Genomic DNA, 24,283 nt, shown 5'->3' on the forward strand with positions numbered 1-24,283 from the left:
ACAAGTGGGTACGCCAATGGAAATGGTGAGAGAGTCTACAAAAATTTCCGCCGTCAGGAAAGCTGGTGTAGGAGGGATTCGTACGGGATTTTTCCGCAGAGTATCTGCTCCCTGGCCGGAACACGGGGCAGGCGGACTGCTCCCTCGCACACGGTTATCGCCAGTCGCGACCTGGAACGGCCGCAGGGCGACTCTTCGCGAGGCGACGCCGCCGTCAGGCGAGGCCTGCGTGCCGCCGCGGCGCTGGTGCGGTGGTCTGGCCACCTCGCCCCTATCTGGGGTCAGGCCCCAGGGTCCGGCCGCCGGCGCTCCGGCGCCACTGCCCGCTGCTGCCGCCTTACAAAACACAGCGCAGCCTCCCGGCGCAGCCACTGTACCACTTGCCGCGGCAGCCGCCACATCAGCCGCGAAACAACTGCAACACGCGGCGGCCGCTCAGACCGCGACACGACCCCGGAAGCGCGTCCTCCAACTGTCCGCTGCACGGAACACCAGGTGCCGCGCTGCGTCATTTCGGCCATTGGAGACGTCTTTCGAGTACCTGCTATCTGAAACGGGAACGTCAGTGCAGGCTTCCAGTTCTCATCGCACCAGTTGAAGAGCTTTCTCCGAGCTCACCTAACACGCAGCTGCCGTGTACTGTACAGGTCAGTTCAATAAAATTATTTTAGATAATCATCGTTATCATCCCACACCTGCATTCTACCTGTTACATTCCTGTTGTACACCTCCATGTGCATTACATATGGGTTCATATGGCTCTGAGCACTATGGGACTTAACTTCTGAGGTCATCAGTCCCCTAGAACTTAGAACTACTTAAACATAACTAACCTAAGGACATCACACACATCCATGCCCGAGGGAGGATTCGAACCTGCGACCGTAGCGGTCGCGCGGTTCCAGACTGAAGCGCCTAGAACCGCTCGGCCACAGCGGCCGGCCAAGTGCATTACAGATTTCGCCTACATCGACCTACATACTCCGCTGCCCCTTATCCGGTGCATGGTGGAGGGTACCTTGCACCACTTCTAGTCGTTCACCTCCCAGTTCCACCCGCAGATGGAGCGAGGGGAAAACGACTATCTATACGCTTCCGCACGAACGCTAATTTCTCGTATCTTCGTGGTCCTTACGAGAAATGTACGTTGGCGACAGTAGATTCGTTCTGCAATCTACCAAAAACGCCGTTTCTCTTCATTTTCCCAATATCGTTTCGCGAAAAGAACAGGGATTCTCATTTGAGTCTTCGAAACATCTCCGTAACACTTGCACGTTGGTCGCATCTACCGGCTACTGATCTAGCAACACGCCGCTGAATTCCTCTGATGTCTTCCTTTAATCCCAATCACTCGAGTAGTCCTCTCTTTTTTTTTTTTGGATTTGATAAGAGGTGGAGCCCCTCTACGCCCACACCGGCATGATGGCCAACTCAGTAGGTCTACTGCCATCTCTGCATAAGGGTTAGTATTCACTAAAGTGAGGTGTCGCAGGATGTGGGTACTGCGATGTTTGCGTACGTCTGGCTAAGGTTAACCATTAATATGCGCTCATCTGGAGAGAGGTTGGGTCGAAGTCGAACGAAGGGTACCGGTTGGAAGGGCAGAGGGAAAAAAGTGCCAAGGGAAGAAAACCTCTGCGACAGTTAGATCGGGTGGTAAGAGCAGTAGCGGATATCTTGCTGCCTACGATAGGTCGTGCAAGGGTAGGCTTTGTTAATAGTGGGTATCATGCATGTCGATACCTTTGACGTTGTGCGGGGTGCCGGTGTAGAGCTCTCGTTCAGCGTCAGCAGCCTGCGACAGTTAGGTTTACTACCGTTTTTGTGCCCGATAGGTCATATATCGGATGCATAGTGTAGGATGATGTTGGCGGTTTGTTTGTGCGTCAGTGGGCGAGCTCGCCGGTGTCCACGCTGTGGCCTGTTGGCCGGTAGTACTCTATACGCGGTCTCCTTCATAGACGAGCTACAGTTTCCTAGAATTCTTCCAATAAAGCGAATTCAACCGTACGCCTTCCACACTGCCGACCCTACGTGCTTGTTCCATTTCAAATCGCTTTGCAGCGTTACGCCGAGATATTTAATCGACGTAGCTGTGTCAAGTAGCACACCACTAATACAGCATTCGAACAATATAGGTTTTTCCCGCTCGTCTACATTAACTTACAACTTTTTACATTTAGAGCTAGCCGCTATTCATTATGTCCAACATAAATTCTCTCTTAATCATTCTGTATCCTCCTACAGTCAAACAGAAGACACTTTCCCGTACACTACAGCGTCAACAACAAAAGGTCACAGATTGCTACTCATTTTATCGGTCACGTCATTTATATATACACTACTGGCCATTAAAACTGCTACACCACGAAGATGACGTGCTACAGACGCGAAATTTAACCGACAGGAAGTAAATGCTGTGATATGCAAATGATTAGCTTTTCAGAGCATTCACACAAGGTTCTACATCTACATCTACATCCATACTCCGCAAGCCACCTAACGGTGTGTGGCGGAGGGTACCTTGAGTACCTCTATCGGTTCTCTCTTCTATTCCAGTCTCGTATTGTTCGTGGAAAGAAGGATTGTCCGTATGCCTCTGTGTGGGCTGTAATCTCTCTGATTTTATCCTCATGGTCGCTTCGCGAGATATACGTAGGAGGGAGCAATATACTGCTTGACTCTTCGGTGAAGGTATGTTCTCGAAACTTCAACAAAAGCCCGTACCGAGCTACTGAGCGTCTCTCCTGCAGAGTCTTCCACTGTAGTTTATCTATCATCTCCGTAACGCTTTCGCGATTACTAAATGATCCTTTAACGAAGCGCGCTGCTCTCCGTTGGATCTTCTACCTGTTACATTTCTGTTGTACACGTCCAAGTTCGCCTTCACGCATCTACATCGACATACATATTCCGCTGCCCCCTATACGGTGCATGGTGAAGGGTACCTTACGCCACTGCTAGTCGTTCACTTCCCAGTTCCACTCGCAAATGGAGCGACGAGGAAACGACTCCGCACGAACCCTAATTTCTATCATCTTCGTTGTCCTTACGCGGAATGTACGTTGGCGACAGTAGAGCCGTTCTGCAGTCAACCGAAAACGCCGTTTCTCTTAATTTTCTCAGTATCGTTTCGCGAAAAGAATAGGGATTCCCATTTGAGTTTTCTAAACATCTCTGTAACACTTGCACGTCGGTCGCATCTACCGGCTACAAATCTAGCAGCACGTCTCTGAATTCCTCTGATGTCTTCCTTTAATCCCAGTCACTCTACCAGTACTCTCTATGCGGTCTCCTTTATAGACGAGCTACAATTTCCTAGCATTCTTCCAATAAACCGAATTCGACCGTTCCCCTTCCATACTGCCGGCGCTACATGCTTGCTCCATTTCAAATCGCTTTGCAGCGTTACGCCTATATATTTAATCGACGTAGCTGTGTCAAGTAGCACACCACTAATACAGCATTCGAACAACACAAAATTGTTTTTCCTTCTCATCTACATGTACTTACAACTTTTTACGTTTAGAGCTAGTCGCCATTCATTATGTTAAACAGAAATTCTCTCTAAATCATTCTGTATCCCCCTATAGCCACTCAGAAGACAGTTTTCGGTACTCTACAGTGTCAACAACAAAAAGTCGCAGATAGCTGCTCATTTTATCCCTCACGTCGTTTCTATATGTAAAGAACAAGAGCGATCTTATTGCACTTCCCATGACGATATTCTCCTCGCCGATCAACACTCGCCGTCCGGGATAACTTACACAACTGGCCATTAAAATTGCTACACCACGAAGATGCCGTGCTACAGACGCGAAATTTAACCGAAAGGAAGAAGATGCTGTGATATGCAAATGATTAGCTTTTCAGAGCATTCACACAATATTGCCGCCGGTGGCGACACCTACAACGCGCTGACATGAGGGAAGTTTCCAACCCATTTCTCATACACAAGCAGCAGTTGACCTGCGTTGCCTAGTGAAACGTTGTTGTGATGCCTCGTGTAAGGAGGAGAGATGCGTACCATCACGTTTCCCACTTTGATAAAGGTCGGATTGCAGCCTGTCGCGATTGCCGTTTATCGTATCGCGACATTGCTGCCAGCGTTGGTCGAGATCTGATGAGTGTTAGCAGAATATGGAATCGGTGGGCGCAGGAGGGTAATACGTAACGCCGTGCTGGATCCCCACGGCCTCGTTTCACTAGCAGTCGAGATGACAGGCATCTTATCCGCATGGCTGTAACGGATCGTGCAGCCACGTCTCGATCCCTGAGGCAACAGATGGGGATGTTTGCAAGACAACAACCATTTGCACGAACAGTTCGACGACGTTTGCAGCAGCATGGACTATCAGCTCGGTGAGCATGGCTGCGTTTACCCTTGACGCTGCATCACAGACAGGAGCGCCTGCGATGGTGTACGCGACGACGAACCTGGGTGCACGAATGGCAAAACGTCATTTTTTCGGATGAATCCAGGTTCTGTTTACAGCATCGTGATGGTCGCATCCGTGTTTGGCGACATCACGGCGAACGCAGATTGGAAGGGTGTATTCGTCATCGCCATACTGGCGTATCACCCGGCGTGATGGTATGGGGTGCCATTGGTTACACGTCTCGGTCACCTCTTATTCGCATTGACGGCACTTTGAACAGTGGACGTTACGTTTCAGATGTGTTATCAGCCGTGGCTCTACTCTTCATTCGACCCCTGGGAAACCCTACATTTCAGCAGGATAATGCACGACCGCATGTTGCAGGTCCTGTACGGGCCTTTCTGGATACAGAAAATGTTCGACTGCTCCCCTGGCCAGCACATTCTCCAGATCTCTCACCAATTGAGAACGTCTGTTCAATGGTGGCCGAGGAACTGGCTCGTCACAATACACCAGTCACTACTCTTGATGAACTGTGGTATTGTGTTGAAGCTGCATGGGCAGCTGTAGCTATACACGCCATCCAAGTTCTGTTTGACTCAATTCCCAGGCGTATCAAGGCCGTTATTACGGCCAGAGGTGGTTGTTCTGGGTACTGATTTCTCAGGATCTATGCACCCAAATTGCGTGAAAATGTAATCACATGTCAGTTACAGTATAATATATTTGCCGAATGAATACCCGTTTATCATCTGCATTTCTTCTTAGTGTAGCAATTTTAATGGCCAGTAGCGTATAAAGAACAAGAGCGATCTTATTACACTTCCCATGACGATATTCTCCTCTCTGATGAACACTCGCCGTCCGGGATAACTTAGTTGGTTCTATCACAGCAATGCTTTGAGCCACTCACTCACCTGATAACCTACTCCTCATGCTGACAACTTCGTTAACGGTTTGCAATGGGACATTCCCTAGGCTCAGTCAGTTCTCTGATGTCGTCTACCCACCTTCCTTCAGGTAGCTGAAATTAGAAAACTGCTACGGTCGCAGGTTCGAATCCTGCCTCGGTCATGGATGTGTGTGATGTCCTTAGGTTAGTTAGGTTTAAGTAGTTCTAAGTTCTAGGGGACTTATGACCTAAGATGTCGAGTCCCATAGTGCTCAGAGCCATTTGAACCAAATTAGAAAAGAGTACCCACATTTAAAAAAAAAAAAAAGGCTACTATACAGCACATTCACACAGAATTTCAACAGAAGTTAATAGTTTCGGTCGCCGCCTGCTTTCTTCAGGTCACTGGACGGAAACAGTAGTTGAAGCAAGGTCGCTAGCACGCGCATGCGCATTGGCGATCGATTTGTAGGTTGACAGTGCGCGTTGTTTGGGAGTGAACTACTGCTTCCGTCGTATGCTCTGAAGATGCTCGGTGACTGTGGTAGGAAATAAACCTTTTTTTAAAAAGTATTTCAACTGTTGTTGTTGTGGTCTTCAGTCCTGAGACTGGTTTGATGCAGCTCTCCAGTAAAGCTGCATGCCCTCGGGAAAAATTACGGCTGTTGTTTCCCCTTGCTTTCAGCCGTTCGCAGTACCAGCATGGCAAGGCCGTTTTGGTTATTGTTACAAGGCCAGATCAGTCAATCATCGAGACTGTTGCCCCTGCAACTACTGAAAAGGCTGCTGCCCCTCTTCAGGAACCACACGTTTGTCTGGCCTCTCAACAGACACCCCTCCGTTGTGGTTGCACCTACGGTACGGCCATCTGTATCGCTGAGGCACGCAAGCCTCCCCACCAGCGGCAAGGTCCATGGTTCATGGCGGGGGGGGGGGGGGGGGGGGAGGTATTTCAACTATCACTGTCGTATCCATTACGAGAGTATTGTCGTTCTTTCCAAAGTTTCCTTGACATCCTTTTCCTTCGGTTCCTCCTCCTTTAATTCCCGCACGCCTGCGTTTCGATTAACTGACGGTTGCCGGGACGTGCCCAACTCTTACTTTTCTCTTACCTATTTATTCAATTTTCTTCCAGTACTTGCTTGCAATTTTCACGATAAAGCTTAATGTTCCCCAATAATCAACTCTCAAAATTTTGTACTTTTGCACCTTCTGGTTCCACATCGCATTGGAATATTTTATAACTCTATTGGGCCCATTATGGCCAGGAGATATCGGCTGGTTAAGTAATTGTCAATGTCAATAAAATTCACGAACAGCCGTGTACTTTAAGATATTATTTTATTTTATTGTGAAGGCGACCAGTTTCGGCATTTCACTGTGTCATCTTCAGGCCCCATACGCATCTATCCAAATAAACTACCTTGTCGTATAGTGCCCTAAATCTCTGGATATCGTCAATTCAGTGGCAACGCCGTCTCCGCTATACTGTAGCAGTTATTTCTGCCGTGGTCCACGTTTGAAAATGGTTCAAATGGCTCTGAGCACTATGGGACTCAACATCTTAGGTCATAAGTCCCCTAGAACTTAGAACTACTTAAACCTAACTAACCTAAGGGCATCACACACACCCATGCCCGAGGCAGGATTCGAACCTGCGACCGTAGCAGCCCCGCGGTTCCGGACTGCAGCGCCAGAACCGCACGGCCACCGCGGCCGGCTGCACGTTTGATTGAGTTATGTTACTTGGCAGTGACTCATCATACGAACGTTAGTTTCGTGCTTAAGTTTTGCACGTTAGTGTATATACGTATGGTAGTGAGGCAAATGGATTCCCAATTGAAAAAATTTGGGTTTCGAATCACGGAATTTTTCTTACAGTCGTGAATAACCTCTCGAGATCGGTCAGAACAGAGGGATGGGAACTATTCTTAATTTAATTCTGGAACAATATGTCCCGCACAAAAATTGAAAGCCTAGTGTATATGAAATTGTATTTGTTTGTAACTATACATAGAAAAGTCTGTCTGTGACTTTTCGACTCGAGCAGTCTACGTTTAACGCCGAAAGAATACTACTTACATTCATCAGTCCCTGTCCAGTTTCTCGCAAAAGTCTTAACAAATGTACCCCTATTTCCCAGGGATCTTGTTGTAAACTACGTACAAACATACGTTTAAATTTTACAGAAAATCGCGCACGAGCCACTTAAGGCCTTGAAATCCTCTGCTTTCTCGCTCTAGTAACATACGTGGTTGTACATTGCTTATCTTTCTCGCAATAAGTCGCGACCTCTCCGATATCCGATTTTTCGTTACGCAAACATGAGACCATATGACGCAACAGACAAGTCGTTGAGCTCCATGGTCCATTCAAAAGATGGTGCGCGTTTGGCAGCGTTAAAAGATGTGTGAGATACTATTACTCATTCTCATTATAGTACAAGGTTTCTATGGCAGCGTGGACATGCAACCGATGGTAGAGCAATAATGTTGCTTAGTGTACGAAAATCCAGTCTCCGTAGTCGAGGTCGTTGACACATGCTTATGAAGTGACACTCGACTGGGATGTTCGTCGGTTCGAATCCTGGTGGTCGAAAATTTTAAACTGACATTATTTTGTCGGCAAGCGAAAGTGTGTACAATGAAACAGTAGATCCAATTACTATGGACGTATGACAAGAGGCTTTGAAAGGCATGAAGAACAGAAAAGCTATTGGAATAGATGGAATAAACGCACAGCTAATTAAATGTGGAGGGTTACCACTAGATAAAAGGCTTTTACAATTAATAAACGAATGTTGGCCGAACTGCAAGATCCCAGACCATTGGTATACAGCAGGAGTAATCTCTTTTCAAAAGAGGGAAACGTAATGACTGTAAAAACTATCATGGCATCAGTCTTTTAAACACTGGCTACAAACTGTACTGAAAGCTGGTCAATAATTGCCAGAAGAATATCACGGAAGCTGTTATTCCCGAAGAACAAAATGGTTTAGGTGAGGTCGTTCATGGACAGACAATGTGTCTGTAATTCAGAAATCATAGAGAAACACTGAGAATGTAATACAGAAACCCATATGGCCTTTATCGACCTTGAGAAGGCTTTTCATCGTGTGAGCCATGATAGCCTATGGAAGACTATGTTTGAATGTGGATTTCCGTATCACCTAACAGAGGTTGGGAAATGTCTTTAAAAAGCTACACGCATTGTAATAAACACAGGTAGGGATCGAGTAGAAGAAACAATTATTATCCAAAGCGTTAGGCAAGACTGTGGACTATTACCCACCCTTTTTAATATTTACATTGACTTCATTCTTCGCAAATCGAAATTTAAGGTAAACAAGTGAATTAGGATAACGAAGAGGAATATCTCAAGGTACTTTTGTTTGCTGATATCTTTATTATTCAAAAGAATGAGAATGACCTTCAAAGAGCAGTATACCAGGTGAACAAAATTTGCAAGAAATACAACTTTAAAAATTGCAGCAACAAAACAAAAATAATGGCATTCCGAGGAAATATTCAGTCAGTTCAAAAATTGTTTTCGATAGTTCAGTTTTAGAGCAAATGTCTAAAATCTCTTATTATTTAGGCCGTGCTACAAGTTTTGACTTTGACCTTGATATTGAAAATAAAATACACAAGTCCCAAACTGTCTGTGGTACCATTAGCAGAACATTGGGCCATAAAGTACAAAAAAGAAACCATTATGAAATGCTATAAAGTAATGGCAGTTCCTACGTTTTACTATGGAAGCGAAAGCTGGGATACCACAAAGCGACAAGAAAATAAAATTGAAACAGCAGAGGTGAGGTTCCTAAGAAGGACGAAGGGCTGCACAAGAGGAGATATGATTAGAATAGAAGATATTGGAACAGAATGAAATATTTTCAAAATGAATGAATAAAAATCAAGAATAACCTGAAGATTTGAGACAACACCTCAAGACGATACCGGGTCACAGAATTCTTCAGATGATCCTGAAATACAAGCCGAATGGGAAAAGAGATATTGGAAGAACTCGAAAAAGATGGGAATGATTATTTTTGTGATTTCGTAATAGGCAATAGCCTGTAAAGATGATGATGATGATGACGATGATGATGATGAGCTGTCTTTGCTCCAGTGTCCTGGATTAAACTCCAACCCACTCCGCAATGTTTCATGATGTGAGGCGTTTGACACTGTTTGCCCCGCGGGGTAGCCGCGTGGTTTGAGACGTCTTGACACGGTCCGCGCAGCTCCCCCAGTCGGAGGTTCGAGTCCTCCCTCGGGCGTGGGTGTGTGTGTCGTCCTCAGTGTAAGTTAGTTTAAGTTAGGTTAAGTAGTGGGGAAGCTTAGGGACCGATGACCTGAGCAGTTTGGTCCCATAAGACCTTAACATATATTCCCACTTTCCATTTGACACTGTTTATGGTGATCCGTCCGTCGGATGGGGACATTAAGCTTGGCCGCCCCCTCCCGGTAATATTCCAGACGGGTAGCTTTTTTGTGGTATCCCAGGTTTTGCTCCCATAGGATAACACAGGAACAGCCATTATTTTATAGAATTTCGTTATGCTTTCCTTTTGTAATTTACGGCCCAATGTTCTGCTAATAGTACCACACACAGCTTGGAATTTGTGTATTTTATTGTTGTGGGTGAAATGTTTGGTGAATAATCTAACAACAGAATCTCAAAATTAGTGTACAGGCACTTATCACAGTGATCCATACGACACAGATACACGCTTTACACTTCATAACAGGTCGGATGAAGGCCACGGTAACATCTCTGCTAGCACCTTCCCTAGAATGGCGACGAAGGATAGTTGCATCTACTCCCCTACGTCCATTACCTGAGGATGGAACTAGTAATGTACCAAAAGTAATGTATCGACGGCGCAGCGCTTGTGCCTTTCGGTGAATCGTTGCTTTTATTCCTAAATGCTGAATATGGGGCTACTTTGACTCTGAATGTTCAAGATTTCAGGATGATTAGAAAAAAAAGAGAGACCGTACACCCTCGACACGTTGTTGGAAAGGGTACACATTATTCACGCGACATTTCACCCACAACAGTGTTAAAATATGATATTAGGTGACTGAGGGAAGATCACAAATCAGACTGGGGAAGCAAGGGGTAAGGTTACCAACTGTGTACGTTTCAAGCGAACCGCTTCATTATTTGTATCAAGCATTTCAAGAAACCTAAGGAAAACGTAAATTTCGACCGCTCGACTTTGACTTGAATCATTGTCCTCTCGCATGCGAGTCCAGTGTCTGACCGCTGCGACAAGCCTCTCGGTAAGGTATTGTAAAATTTCTGAAACCAGAGATATGCATTTCATCAAAATGAAGGTAACTAAACTGCAAAATTATTCCATCGTAACAAAATAATCAAAATAGTTAATACGTTATCCGGTCACATGTAGCTGACGCACGTGCATAAGGTAATGTGGCGTAAATTGTAGAGAGCTTTTTAGCCATCGCTTACATGACTAAGACAGAGCTGTGGTGAGGTCAAGGAGTGAACGTGGGGTCTGAAAATCCACTCCCCAATGAATCCATGCTGTCGGGTGGCCGGAATGTAAACCAATATTGTTCTGAGCTTTCTATAGGCAGTTTGTCGGGAAACTGAACCTCCTGAGATAAATGTGCACTCTGCAGAACATTATCTTGCAGACATCTTTGCATTTCGTCCTGTTATTAATGTTGGTATTTTCGTTATTGTCTCGAAATTGCCCTCAGAGTGTTGAAATTACCCTTCACGGAAAATCGAGAGCTGCTGAGACAGTTCAGACTATATTTGATATGCTTCATGGTGCCCGAGAGCTCTGCCCTTAAAGCAGGGTCCAGGTAGTGTTCTAATCATGTTTGACGTTATACTCTTTATCAAGAAAGTACACCTTGCTTACTACAGAAGTATAAACATACCTGAGGCTTTGGGTCCTTTGCCCTACTTTCGTGCCGGCCGGAGTGGCCGAGCGGTTCTAGGCGCTTCAGTCTGGAACCGCGCGACCGCTACGGTCGCAGGTTAGAATCCTGCCATGGGCATGGATGTGTGTGATGTCCTTAGGTTAGTTAGGTTTAAGTAGTTCTGTTCTAGGGGACTGATGATCTCGGAAGTTAAGTCCCATAGTGCTCTGAGCCATTTGAAACTACTTTCGTCATGTCTGTATACTTAGAGAACACTCCTTTCCTGTCCGAATTATACAAATCCGATTTCCGGGAAAAATCTTTGTTGTTGCTTACAGCGAGTGTTCACCCCCCTCATTCAAATTGTCCGCTTCTCTTTCTCTGTCATCGAGCGAGATGGCACACTCGGATGGCATTAGGGAGGACGGTGGTCCAAATTCCCGTCCGGCCATCGACTTATAGGTTTTCTGTTGTTTCCTAAAGCACTTAAAGCAAATTCCGGGATAGTTGCTTCGGTACTTCCCTCTCCACACTTCTCCTATCTGAACTTGTGTTTCGGCGCTGATGACCATATCGTCGACGAGTCGAGACGTTAAGTCCTAATTTTCGTTCCTTCCTTCCCCTTCTCTTGATCTTTCTTAACTTCGGTACACTACCGTGATCGAGTTCCTGTAACTCAGGTTATCAAAGCAAAAGATAGAGCAGAAACACACGAAGCTAAACGTAGGCGGCGCCTCGGGGTAGAAAAGACCAACCCCAAAAGATAAAGCAACAGTACTGTCACCACAACGGTATCATCAGAGAACCGCTGGAAGCTACAACTATGAATGTCCGTACACAGAGTAGAAAACAGCTCTGGCGTACTGTGTACCCTGTACTCCCTGCTTGATCTGTTTATATACGGTGGCAAAAATAAAACTGGCCTCGAACATACATTCTAACATAAAGAAAAAGGCACATCACGGTGGAATTATCCGAATGGGGCGTATATACAGCGTGGTCCACTGATCGTGACCGGGCCAAATATCTCACGAAACAAGCATCAAACGAAAAAACTACAAAGAACGAAAATCATCTAGCTTGAAAGGGGAAACCAGATGGCGCTATGGTTGGCCCGCTATATGGCGCTGCTGTAGGTCAAACGGATATCAACTACTTTTTTTAAAAAAGGAACCCCCATATTTATTACATATTCGTTTAGTACGTAAAGAAATATGAATGTTTTAGTTGGACCACTTTCTTCGATTTTTGATAGATGGTGCTGTAATAGTCACAAACGTATAAGTACATGGTATCACGTAACATTCTGCCAGTGCGGACGGTATTTGATTCGTGATACATTACCCATGTTAAAATGGACCGTTTACCAATTGCGGAAAAGGTCGATATCGTGTTGATGTATGACTATTGTAATCAAAATGCCCAACGGGCATGTGCTATGTATGCTGCTCGGTATCCTGGACGACATCATCCAAGTGTCCGGACCGTTCGCCTGATAGTTACGTTATTTAAGGAAACAGGAAGTGTTCAGCCACATGTGAAACGTCAACGGGCACCCAGGTAGGTGTTTTACCTGCTGTCGCAGCTAATCCGCACATCAGTAGCAGAAAAATTGCGTGAGAATCGGGAATCTCAGAAACTTCGGTGTTGAGAATGCTACATCAACATCGATTGCACCCGTACCATATTTCTATGCACCAGGAATTGCATGGTGACGACTTTGAAGGTCGTGTGCAGTTCTGCCACTGCGCACAAGAGAAATTACGGGACGATGACTAATTTTTTGCACGCGTTCTATTTAGCGACGAAGCGTCATTCACCAACAGCGGTAACGTAAACCGGCATAATATTCACTATTGGGCAACGGAAAATCCACGATGGCTGAGACAAGTGGAACATCAGCGACCTTGGCGGGTTAATGTATGGTGCGGCATTATGGGAGGAAGGATAATTGCCCCCATTGTATCGATGGCAATCTAAATGGTGCAATGTATGCTGATTTCCCACGTAATGTTCTACCGATGTTACTAAAAGATGTTTCACTGCGTGACAGAATGGCGGTGTACTTCCAACATGATGGATGTCCGACACATAGCTCGCGTGCGGTTAGCTCGCGTGCGGTTTAAGCAGTATTGAATAGCATATTTCATGACAGGTGGATTGGTCGTCGAAGCACCATACCATGGCCTGCACGTTCACCGGATCTGACGTCCCCGGATTTCGTTCTGTGGGGAAAGTTGTAGGATATTTGCTATCGTGATCCACCGACAACGCCTGACAACATGCGTCAGCGCATTGTCAATGCATGTGCGAACATTACAGAAGGCGAACTACTCGCTGTTGAGAGGACTGTCGTTACACGTATTGCCAAATGCATTGAGGTTTATGGACATCATTTTGAGCATTTATTGTATTAATGTGGTATTTACAGGTAATCACGCTCCAACAACATGCGTTCTTAGAAATGATAAGTCCAGAAAGGTACATGTATCACATTGGAACAACCGAAATAAAATGTTCAAACATACCTAAGTTCTGTATTTTAATTTAAAAAACCTACCTGTTACCAACTGTTCGTCTAAACTTGTGAGCCATATGTTTGTGACTATTACAGCGCCATGTATCACAAAGCGAAAAAAGTGGTGCAACTAAAACATTCATATTTCCTTACGTACAACACGAATATGTGATAAAAATGAGGGTTTCTATTTTAAAAAAAAGCAGTTGATATTCGTTTGACCCATTGCAGCGCCATCTAGCGGGCCAGCCATAGCGCCATCTGGTTTCCCCCTTCAAGCTAGACAACTTTCGTTCTTTGTAGTTTTCTCGTTTGACGCTTATTTCGTGAGACATTTGGCCCAGTCACGAACAGTGGACCACCCCGTATAGCGATGTGATGTGCATACACAGAGAAACAAATAACTACAATTTTAGATAAATCTGATGATTTATTCAAGAGAAAAAACTTCGCAAACGGGGCATGTCACCATTGATGCACCTCTGGTATTTGTGCAAGTAGTTATTCGGCTTGGCATTGATTAGTAGAGTTCTTAGAGTCCTCAGAAATATTGTGCAAAATTCTGTCCAACTGGGGCGTTACGTCGTGAAAATCCCGAGGTGGTTGGAGAGCCCTGCCCATAATCCTCGAAAGTTTCTCAAGTGGAGAGAGATCCGCCGACCTTGCTAGCCATGGTAGGGCCTGACAGGCAAGAAGACGAGCAGCACAGACTCTTGTTGTGTGCGGGCGGGCATTGTCTTACTGAAATGTAAGGCCTGGATGGCTTGCCATGAAGGACAACAAAACGGGGCGTAGAATATCGTCGACGTACCGTTATGCTATGAGGGTGGAGTGGATGACAACCGGAGGTGAAAAGAAATGGTATGGAAAGAAATGTTAGCGCCTGTCCGGGTGTCTCCGAAACGTCTACGGCCTGGAATCTCATTGACTGGAGCAGAATTGTCTTCATTGATGAACCCTTCTTCGAAATGAGTCCCGATGGTCAGCAAAGAAATGTCTGGAGACGCCCCATACGTTTGGATGCCAAGTGTCTACTTAAGCACCTTAGTGAAAATAACATACTGTCAAAGTCACAGTTTGGGTTTCTTAAGGGTTCTGATATTGAGAAGGCTACTTACAGTTACAGGGAAAATGTCCTTAATTCATTAGACAATAAATCAGAGGCAACTGGCATATTCTGTGACCTGTCAAAGGCTTTTGACTGTGTGAATCACGGAATTCTTTAAAGTAAATTAAAATATTATGGCATCACTGATGGTGGTGCAAAGTGGTTTCAGTCATATCTTACTAATAGAAAACAAAGGGTGTCATTCTGTAACACTTCAGCAGTAGGCAATCAGACATCATCTGGCTGGGAAGATATTATATGTGGTGTTCCCCTAGGTTCCATACTAGGTCCACTACTTTTTCTTGTGTATATTAATGATCTGTCATCTGTTACATTACCAGAGGTCAGGTTTGTCTTATTTGCAGATGATACAAACATTGCAATAAATAGTAAATCAAATATAAATTTAGAAAGGGCAACTAATCAAATTTTTACTGACATCACTAAGTGGTTCATAGCCAATTCACTGTCTTTAAACTTTGAAAAGACACACTATAAGCAGTTCAGAACTTCCAAGAGATTTCCTTCTAGTTTATGTATAAAATATGATGACATAGAAATAGGAGAAGTTGAGAGTGTAAAATTCTTGGGACTCAACCTGATTATAAATTCAGTTGGACGCGACATACTAACGAACTGCTCAAGTGCCTAAACAAGTCTGTGTTTGCAATGCAAATGATGTCAGACACAGAAGATACAAATACAAAAAAACTGGCACATTTTGCTTATTTTCACTCCATTATGTCATATGGTATCATATTTTGGGGTAACTCCACAAACTGGGAAAAAAGGTTTAGACTACAGAAGCATATAATAAGAGTAATGTGTAATGTAAATCCAAGAACATCATGTAGAAACCTATTCAAAGAATTGGGCATACTAACCACAGCTTCTCAGTATATTTATTCCTTAATGAAGTTTGTTGAGATAATACATCTCTTCTTTCCAACTAACTGCTTGGTATACAGTATCAATACTAGGAATATGAACAATATACATAAAGATTTAAAATCACTTACTCTTGCCCAGTATTCAGCAACACATATTTTCAATAAGTTATGAGCAACCATTAAGAGTTTAGTTTCAGACAAGGCACAATTTAAACATAATTTAAAAGAATTTTGGGTGGCCAACTCCTTCTTCCCATCCATGAATTTCTCAAAAAGTGCAGTAGACCATTTTAATGAAAATTTATTATACTTTAGTTTTTGACAATACTTGGTTGTAAGAGCCAAGTAACTACGTACTGTGTGAATAATTGATGTATGGAAAGCAGATGTAAATCTTAAGTCTGTAAACAGTGGAAGTTTAATTTTAAATCTTGTACATAATTTGACTGTTCTTAACTGAGGATCAGTGAAACGAATAATTTACTTTAACTTTTGACAATACTTGGTTGTAATAGCCAAGTAACTAGTTACTGTGTGAATGATGGATTTAATGAAAGCAGATGTAAGTATTAAACCTGTAAATATTAGAAGTTTAATTTTAATTCATGTACATAATTTTACTGTTTATTGACTGAGGATCATTAAAATTAATGAAACTTAAGTTACAATTACATTTTTGTAATGTGTTTATCTGACATGTTCCACACCCAGGAGGATCCACTCTTTTGTAGATCTATGAAATTAATAATTAATCTAGTCTATTCTAAAACTGTCTGTAGCTCGCCACACAGGCTGACAACTAATTGTGATTGTTTGGAGCGCCATTTCCTTTCATAGGAGGACCCCTTTGATTGTCATCCGGGGCATCCTTACAGCAAAGCGGTACGTCAGCGATATTTCGTGGCCCGTTTTATTATCCTTCAAGACAAGCCATCCAAGGCTTAGATTGCAGCAAGAAAATGCTCGCCCGCATACGGTGAGAGTTTCTACTGCATGTCTTCGTGCTTAACAAACCCTATCTTGGCCAGCGAAGTAGCCGGTTCTCTCCCCAATTGAGAACATTTGGAGCATTATGGGGAGGGCCCTTCAACCATGTCGGGATTTTGACGATCTAACGCTCCAATTTGACAGAATTTGGTACGATATCCCTCAGGAGAACAACAAATTAATCAATGCGAGGCCGATAAACGGTTTGCTTAAGTGTCAGACGTGGACCAATACGGCACTGAGTTGCTCATTTTGTGAAGCCCTTTCTCTTGAATAAATCATCCAATTCTTCTGATATTGTAAGCATTTGTTTGTCTGTATACGTACATCATATCTGCCGATTTCCGTGCCATTCGGATAGCTCCTTCGTGGTGCTGGAGGTCAACGTGACTGTAGCGCCAAATGGGGCTGGCTCCGCAACACGAGGCAATGGAAGAAATGGGGATGTGTCAATCAACGAGTGGTTAGGGTGCACTGTGGTGATGTCTTTCATTACGTTAGGGCCCGGAGACTACATTTGGAAGACCTCACACGATGAAGAATCATCGGAAAACTGTAACAAGGACGAAATGTGACGAGTGTAACCAAGTAGTTTGGTGTTGCGTACAGCATTCATGACACACGTAAAGTGTCACAGGTAGCACTCAAATGCACAGGAAGGAGATATTTGAGTTATTAGTGTAAACACTTTATTACACAGGCATATTAAATACAGAGGCTGTACACCTCTTTTAATTTCGTGTTTATCGATCGAAACACAAAAAATGCCTCTGAGCACTATGAGACTTAACATCTGAGGTCATCAGTCCCCTAGAGAACTAATTAAACCTAACTAACCTAAGGACATCACACACATCCATGCGCGAGGCAGGGTTCGAACCTGCGACCGTAGCAGTCGCGCGGTTCCGGCTGAAGCTCCTAGAACCGCTCGGCCACTGCAGCCGGCTCAATTGAAACACATTTTCTTTTTCATATTTCATGAATCATATCTGTCATAGGAGCTGCATTGTCATTCTATTTCAAACACCATAAGGAGAAAGCTATAGGCTATAGACTTTGCTTGTTTATAGTAACAAAGTACACTTTCCGTGGGTAATAATTAACCAATGAAAACAGCAGAAGCCTGTACACCGGTTACGGAACTGCGGGCTTTCACACTAAAAGGCGATTTTCTAGCAAACAGCTTGCATGTATGCTGTGGTATAGAGGCGTCATGTTGTCGCAACGTTTCGACGAGTTGCGTTCTCGTCATATTGAGATGAAGTGTCGGGTTCGCTTCCAGTTCGTTCCTTTACAGCTGCTGGACCGCACATCCTTTGCTGATGGTCCAGTGGGTGCGCCAGCTGCGTGTCTCCAGATATGTCACGACGTAATTGGCGGAAAGTCATCGAGTAAAACAGAAGTGATTCCTGGCGTTTCTCAAGGTAGTGCTATGGGCCATTTGTTGTTCTTTATCTATAAAAACGATTTAGGAGACAATCTGAGCAGCCGTCTTAGGTTGTTTGCAGATGACTCTGTCGTTTATCGAGAATAAAGTCGTCAGAAGATCAAATTAAATTGCAAAACGATTTAGAAAAGATATCTGAATGGTGCGGAAATCGGCAGTTGAACCTAAATACCGAAAAGTGTGAGGTCATCCACATGAGTGCTAAAAGGAATTCGTTAAATTTAGGTTACACGATAAATCAGTCTAATCTAAAAGCCGTAAATTTAACTAAATACCCAGGCATTACAATTGCGAACAACTTAAATTGGAAGGAACACGTAGAAAATGTTGTGGGGAAGACTAACCAAAGGCTGCGTTTTATTGGAAGGACACTTAGAAAATGTAATAGATCTACTGAGGAGACTGCCTACACTACGCTTGTCCGTCCTCTTTTAGAATATTGCTGCGCGATGTGGGATCCTTACCAGATAGGACTTAAGGAGTAAATCGAAAAAGTTCAAAGAAGGGCAGCACGTTTTGTATTATCGCGAAATATACGAGAGAGTGTCACAGAAATGATACAGGATTTGAGCTGGACATCAATAAAAGAAAGGCGTTTTTCGTTGCGACGGAATCTTTTCACGAAATTCCAGTCACCAACTTTTTCCTGGAATGCGAAGATATTTTGTAACACCGCCCTGCATAGGGAGGAACGACCACCAAGGTAAAATAAGGGAAATCAGAGGTCGTACGGAAAATATAGGTATTCGTTCTTTCAGTGCGCTATACGAGATTGGAAAAATAGAGAACTGTGAAGGTGGTTCGATGAACCCTCTGCCAAGCACTTAAATGTGATTTGCAGAGTATCCATGTAGATGCAGATGTAATTGTAGACCTGCGCGAAGGGGTGGGCGGGGTGCGGGGGAGGGGGGGTGTTTGGGCGTCGAGTCATCAGAACACTCCTGACGTTCTTTTGCTAACGCCCCATCGCATGCAGAGCTCAGGTGGAAACATCTGTCCCAGTCGGCAAGATCGTGACGTACTCTTATCTCCATTGCCTCCTTGACAACCGAATCCCAGAATCCGTTGGCGTGACATAACACCTTTTCCTATTTAAAAACAAACAAGTTACCTGCCTTAATATTATACTCAGTCTCGGAAACTTCGCCAGAAGATGACTAGGAGGAAACTCATCGAAACGTTGCGATATCACGACCCTACGACTCGGCTGATAACCCGAGAAGACTTCATCAGTCAGTCTACTGTGTTCATCAATGTGGTCTGTTGTTACTGTTGATTGATATCACCAAGACTAAGCATTGCAAAAATGTGTGTGTGTGTGTGTGTGTGTGTGTGTGTGTGTGTGTGTGTGTGTGTGTGCGCGCGCGCGCGCGAGTGATAAGGAGAGGGAGAGAGGACTGAGAGAGAAAGGGATAAACGAGAGAGAGAGAAGTTTAAAAAAAAACATTTATACGTAGATTCAGTTGCCAGACAGACGTAAAAGCGTCTGCGCATTTGATGGCACGTTGTTTCGAAATCTCGTTTGCGTTAAACGTGTCAGCGAAACTGAAGCTTGTGTCAATAACCGCAACTTCTTTTCGCTTGCAGTTTCAAAACTTCTCTATGCCGCAGCATATGTGCAAATTTTTTGCTGGAAAATTGCCTTTTAGTGTGGTAGTTTGCAGATCTGTAGTCAGTGTATAGATTGCTGCTGTCATCCTTGCGTAATCATTACCAACGGACAGTGGTTCAAATGGCTCTGAGCACTATGGGACTCAACTGCTGAGGTCATCAGTCCCCTAGAACTTAGAACTAGTTAAACCTAACTAACCTAAGGACATCACAAACATCCATGCCCGAGGCAGGATCCGAACCTGCGACCGTAGCGGTCTTGCGGTTCCAGACTGCAGCGCCTTTAACCGCACGGCCACTTCGGCCGGCCACCCACGGACAGTGTTCTTTGCTACTATAAACAAGTAAAGATGGCAGTACTCTCCTCGATCTAAAACTCTCTCCTTCTGCTGCTCGAAATAGCTCGACATTGCAGTTTGTATTGAAACGCACCCTTAGAAAAATTATAAATGACTGTGCTTAAACTGACACACAAATTTTTAGCGCAACGCAATCTGACTTTGAAAAATCCCTACAAAAGAATGGCCCTGACTAACAATAACCTATACGTTTCACAAATCACTTACCTCACAAAAATCTTCGTTACTCGAACTACTGCAATACAGCAAGCGCCACTACTGCCAGTTAAATAAAAGATTCTAACTACTGAAGTCACTAACTACTGATAGCCATAGTTAGCAAATAAAAGATTTTGATAAAGAACAAACAATGTATTTACCTTAATAGTGTTCAAAAGTTATAATATATATATCAGTTCGTGACATCCAGTCTTACAAATTTACTCTCTCTGATGGACACACGTCCAGATCATCCGCTCTCAAAACTCCGCCATCTCTCTCCCCACATCCACCACTGCTGGCGGTTCACCTCCAACTGCGCAACGCTACGCGCTGTTAACAGCTAACTGCCCAACACTACAATAGCGAATATTACAACAATGCCACTCAGCCACAGACTGCACACAGCACAGCCAGTGATTTTCATACAGAGCGCTACGTGGCGTTACCAATATAAAAACCTAAACAGACTACTTACAGTATGATAGATACGATTCACGAAATATGAAAAAATGTATTTCAGTCGATAAACACGGAATTACGAGAGGTGTACTACATTTGTATTTAATACGTCGGTGCAATCAAATGCTTACACTAAATACTCCATCTGCTTGCTGTGCGTTTATGCGCTTCCTGTGATACTTTATATGGGCCACGAATGCAATTGGGTGCAACGTCGTGTGTCTTACAGAGCATGACTACATTAAACGTTGGTCTATCTCATATTGCAACATCAAAATACTTAAATCAAGAACAGGCACCTTTAGTAGGTTCCTTTTCATAATTTTTACAAAGGAACAAAACTACTCTATGGGACAAGTCTATAGATTTTTTTTGACTGAACTTGTTACTCCCATAAGATATGTATCGAAAGTATAGATTCGAACAGTGAGTATTTATCTGACCGCAACAGATATCATATTGATTATTATACTGAATAGTTTCGTTAGTCACGTGCGAGAATTCTCAGAATTGTGGAAATTACGTAATAATAACATGAGATAGAGGTAATTATTAAAACTTGACTTAGAACGTAGTAATTTACTGTCATTGCCCTGGTGTAGCGCGTCACAGGTTTAAAGCACCGCACGCACCAGCATCAGTGTGAAGTGGTCTGTAATAATCATTGTAAGCTGTTTGACTGGATGTATGATCAAAATCGCAATGTGGAAAGTTACCACATCGCACTGGGACAGTAAGAGCCATATAGATGACGAAGGTGAAAACTGTTACATGACGGAAACAATATTCACACTGGACTAAAACAGAAAAAATAAAAACATGCACGCTAGCACAGTTATCAAACACCTTGTGAGCTGTTACTGGTTCCACTTTCCTATTTTGTGAGCGTGCTTGGGCTGTCGGCGTTCATTTCTTTCTATGATTGTACGTAAGGGAAACAGGAGCCGAGCAGTGGTTTAAACCACTGACGTATTGGCACTACGGTAATGAAAGTAAGTTACTAAGTTTTAATTTGTGTTTTAATGATTCTCTTTATGTGATGCTGTTGTTGTTGTTTTTGTCCGTAGACTGGTTTTATGCAGCTGTCCACGTTAATAAATCCTTTACAGGCTTCTTCGTCTCTGATTAACCGCTGCAACCTAAATCCCTTTGAATCTGATTTCTGTGTTCAAGGCTAGGTCTGACATAAAAAATTTTTACTTGTTAAATTTACTTGTTAAAGTACCAGTTTGACTATTCCTTGATGTCTCAGTATAAGTCCTGTCAACTGATCCACATTTTTACTTGAGTTCTCCCATAAATTTCGTTTTTCCCCACTTACCTTCACTACGTCCTCATTAGTTACTCGATTCACCCGTCTGCTTTTCAACATTCTTCTGCAGCACCACATTAAAAAGCTTCCATTCTTTTCATGTCTAAACCGCTTATCGTCAATGTTTCACGTCCGTACAGGGATAGAGTCCAGACAAATACCTTTAGAAAAGACCTCCTAACATTTATTTATATTCGACGTTAAAATTTTTCCCTTTAGAAAAATACTGTTCTTGCTGTTGCCAGCCTGCATTTAATTCCCTCTCTAGTTTGTCTATAGTCAGTTGTTTTGATGCCTACATAGCAAAACTCAATCTTTTAGAGTCTTATTTCCAAATCTAATTTACTTAGCATCGCTTAATTCGAATACATTCCCTTGCCCTTGTTTTATTTCAGTTGATGTTCACCTGCTAATCTATTTTCAAGTCACTTCACATGCAGCGCGGGATTAGCCGAGCGGTCTAGAGCACTGCAGTCATGGACTGTGCGGCTGGTCCCAGCGGAAGTTTGAGTCCTCCCTCGGGCATGGGTGTGTGTTGTTGTCCTTAGGATAATTTATGTTCGCTAGTGTGTGAGCTTAGGGACTGATGACCTTACCAGTTAAGTCTAATAAGATTTCACACACGTTTGAACATTTTCACTTCACATTCCTCACAGCTGCTCTTCCAAGCTTTCTGCCGTTTCTGGCAGAGTCATCGGCAAACCTCCAAGTTTCTATTTCTTCTCCCTGAGCTTTAAGTCCTTTTACTTTACTTTTTGCTGGGTGTATTGAATTACATTTTGGGTAACTTAGTGCCCTGCTTCACTCCCTCCGCACTCCGTGCTTCCCTTTAGTGTATTTCGACGCTTACAACTGCAATGTGATTTCTGCAGACGGTGTAAATAACCTTTCGCTCCCTGTATTTTATTCTTGCAACCTTGAAAACTTCAAAGGCTGTAGTCCAAGTTTTCTCTAAATCTACATATGCTACGAACGCAGTTTTATCTTTTTACAACCTCTCTTCTTAGACAGGTAGTAGGGCCAATCTCCCTTCGCGTGCTTCTATCTTTCTCCGGAACCTAAATCGATTTCCATTCCTCTGTTAATACCCTGAGGTTAAAAAAGTCATGAGATACCTCCTAATATCATGTCAGAACTCTTTTGCCGATTGTAGTGCAGCAGCTTGTCGTGGCTTTGAGTCAACAACTCGTTGGAAGTCCTCTGTAGAAACATTGAGCCATATTACTTCTATTTTTTTTTCAGTCGTCAGTTCTGACTGGTTTGATGTGGCTCATCAAGAATTCCTCTCCTGTGCCAACATCTTCATCTCATAGTAACAGTTGCAACCTACGTCCTCAATTACTTGCTGGGTGTAGTCCAGTCTCTGTCTTCCAGTGCAGTCATTACCCTCTACAGCTCCTTCTAGTACCGTGGGATCTATTTCCGGATGTCTTAACAGATGTCGTATCGTCTTATCCATTCTTCTTGTCAGTGTGCTGCCTCCATAGCCTTCAATAACAGCGAAAGCGTTGCCGGTGCAGGATTTTGTATCCCATGAATGTTCGATGGGATTCATGTAGGGCGGTCTGGGTGGCCAAAGTAATCGCTCGAAATATGCAGAAGGTACTTCAGACCAATCACGAACAATTGTGACCTGGTGACTTGGCACATTGTACTCCATGAAAGCTCCATAATTATTTCTGAACATGAATCCATGAATGGCTGCAAATGATCTCCAAGTAGCCAAACATAACCATTTTCAATCAATGATCTGTTTAGTTGGACCAGAGGACCCAGTCCATGCCATGCAAACACAGCCTACATTATTATGGAGCCACCACCAGCTTGCATAGTGCCTGGGTTGGTTGGATGTTTGGGGGAAGAGGCCAAACAGCGAGGTTATCGGTCTCATAGGATTAGGGAAGGATGGAGAAGGAATTCGGCCGTGCTCTTTCAAAGGAACCATCCCGGCATTTGCATGGAGCGATTTAGGAAATCACGGAAAACCTAAATCAGGATGGCCGGATGTGGGATTGAACCGTCGTCCTTCCAAATGCGAATCCAGTGTGCTAACCACTGCGCCACCTCGCTCGGTTGCATAGTGCCTTGTTGATAACTTGGGTCCTTGGCTACGTGAGCTGTGCGCCACACTCGAACCCTACATCAGTTCTTACGAACTGAAATCGGAGCTCAGTTGACCAGGTCACGATTTTCCAGTCGTCTACGGTCCAGCCGATT

General features: G+C 43.8%; 1 protein-coding gene across 1 annotated transcript in view; it reads left to right on the forward strand.

The window, feature by feature from the left end:
* The first annotated feature begins 337 nt into the window (after positions 1-337).
* Positions 338-24,283, forward strand: part of LOC124605340 (facilitated trehalose transporter Tret1-2 homolog) — a 68,704-nt gene continuing 44,758 nt past the window's right edge. Inside the window, exon 1 of the mRNA XM_047136947.1 lies at positions 338-647. The gene's annotated coding sequence lies outside the window, so the exon portion shown is untranslated. The remainder of the gene's footprint in view (positions 648-24,283) is intronic.

This window comes from Schistocerca americana, chromosome 3 (genome assembly GCF_021461395.2).
Source record: "Schistocerca americana isolate TAMUIC-IGC-003095 chromosome 3, iqSchAmer2.1, whole genome shotgun sequence".
Classification (NCBI taxonomy): Eukaryota; Metazoa; Arthropoda; class Insecta; order Orthoptera; family Acrididae; genus Schistocerca; species Schistocerca americana.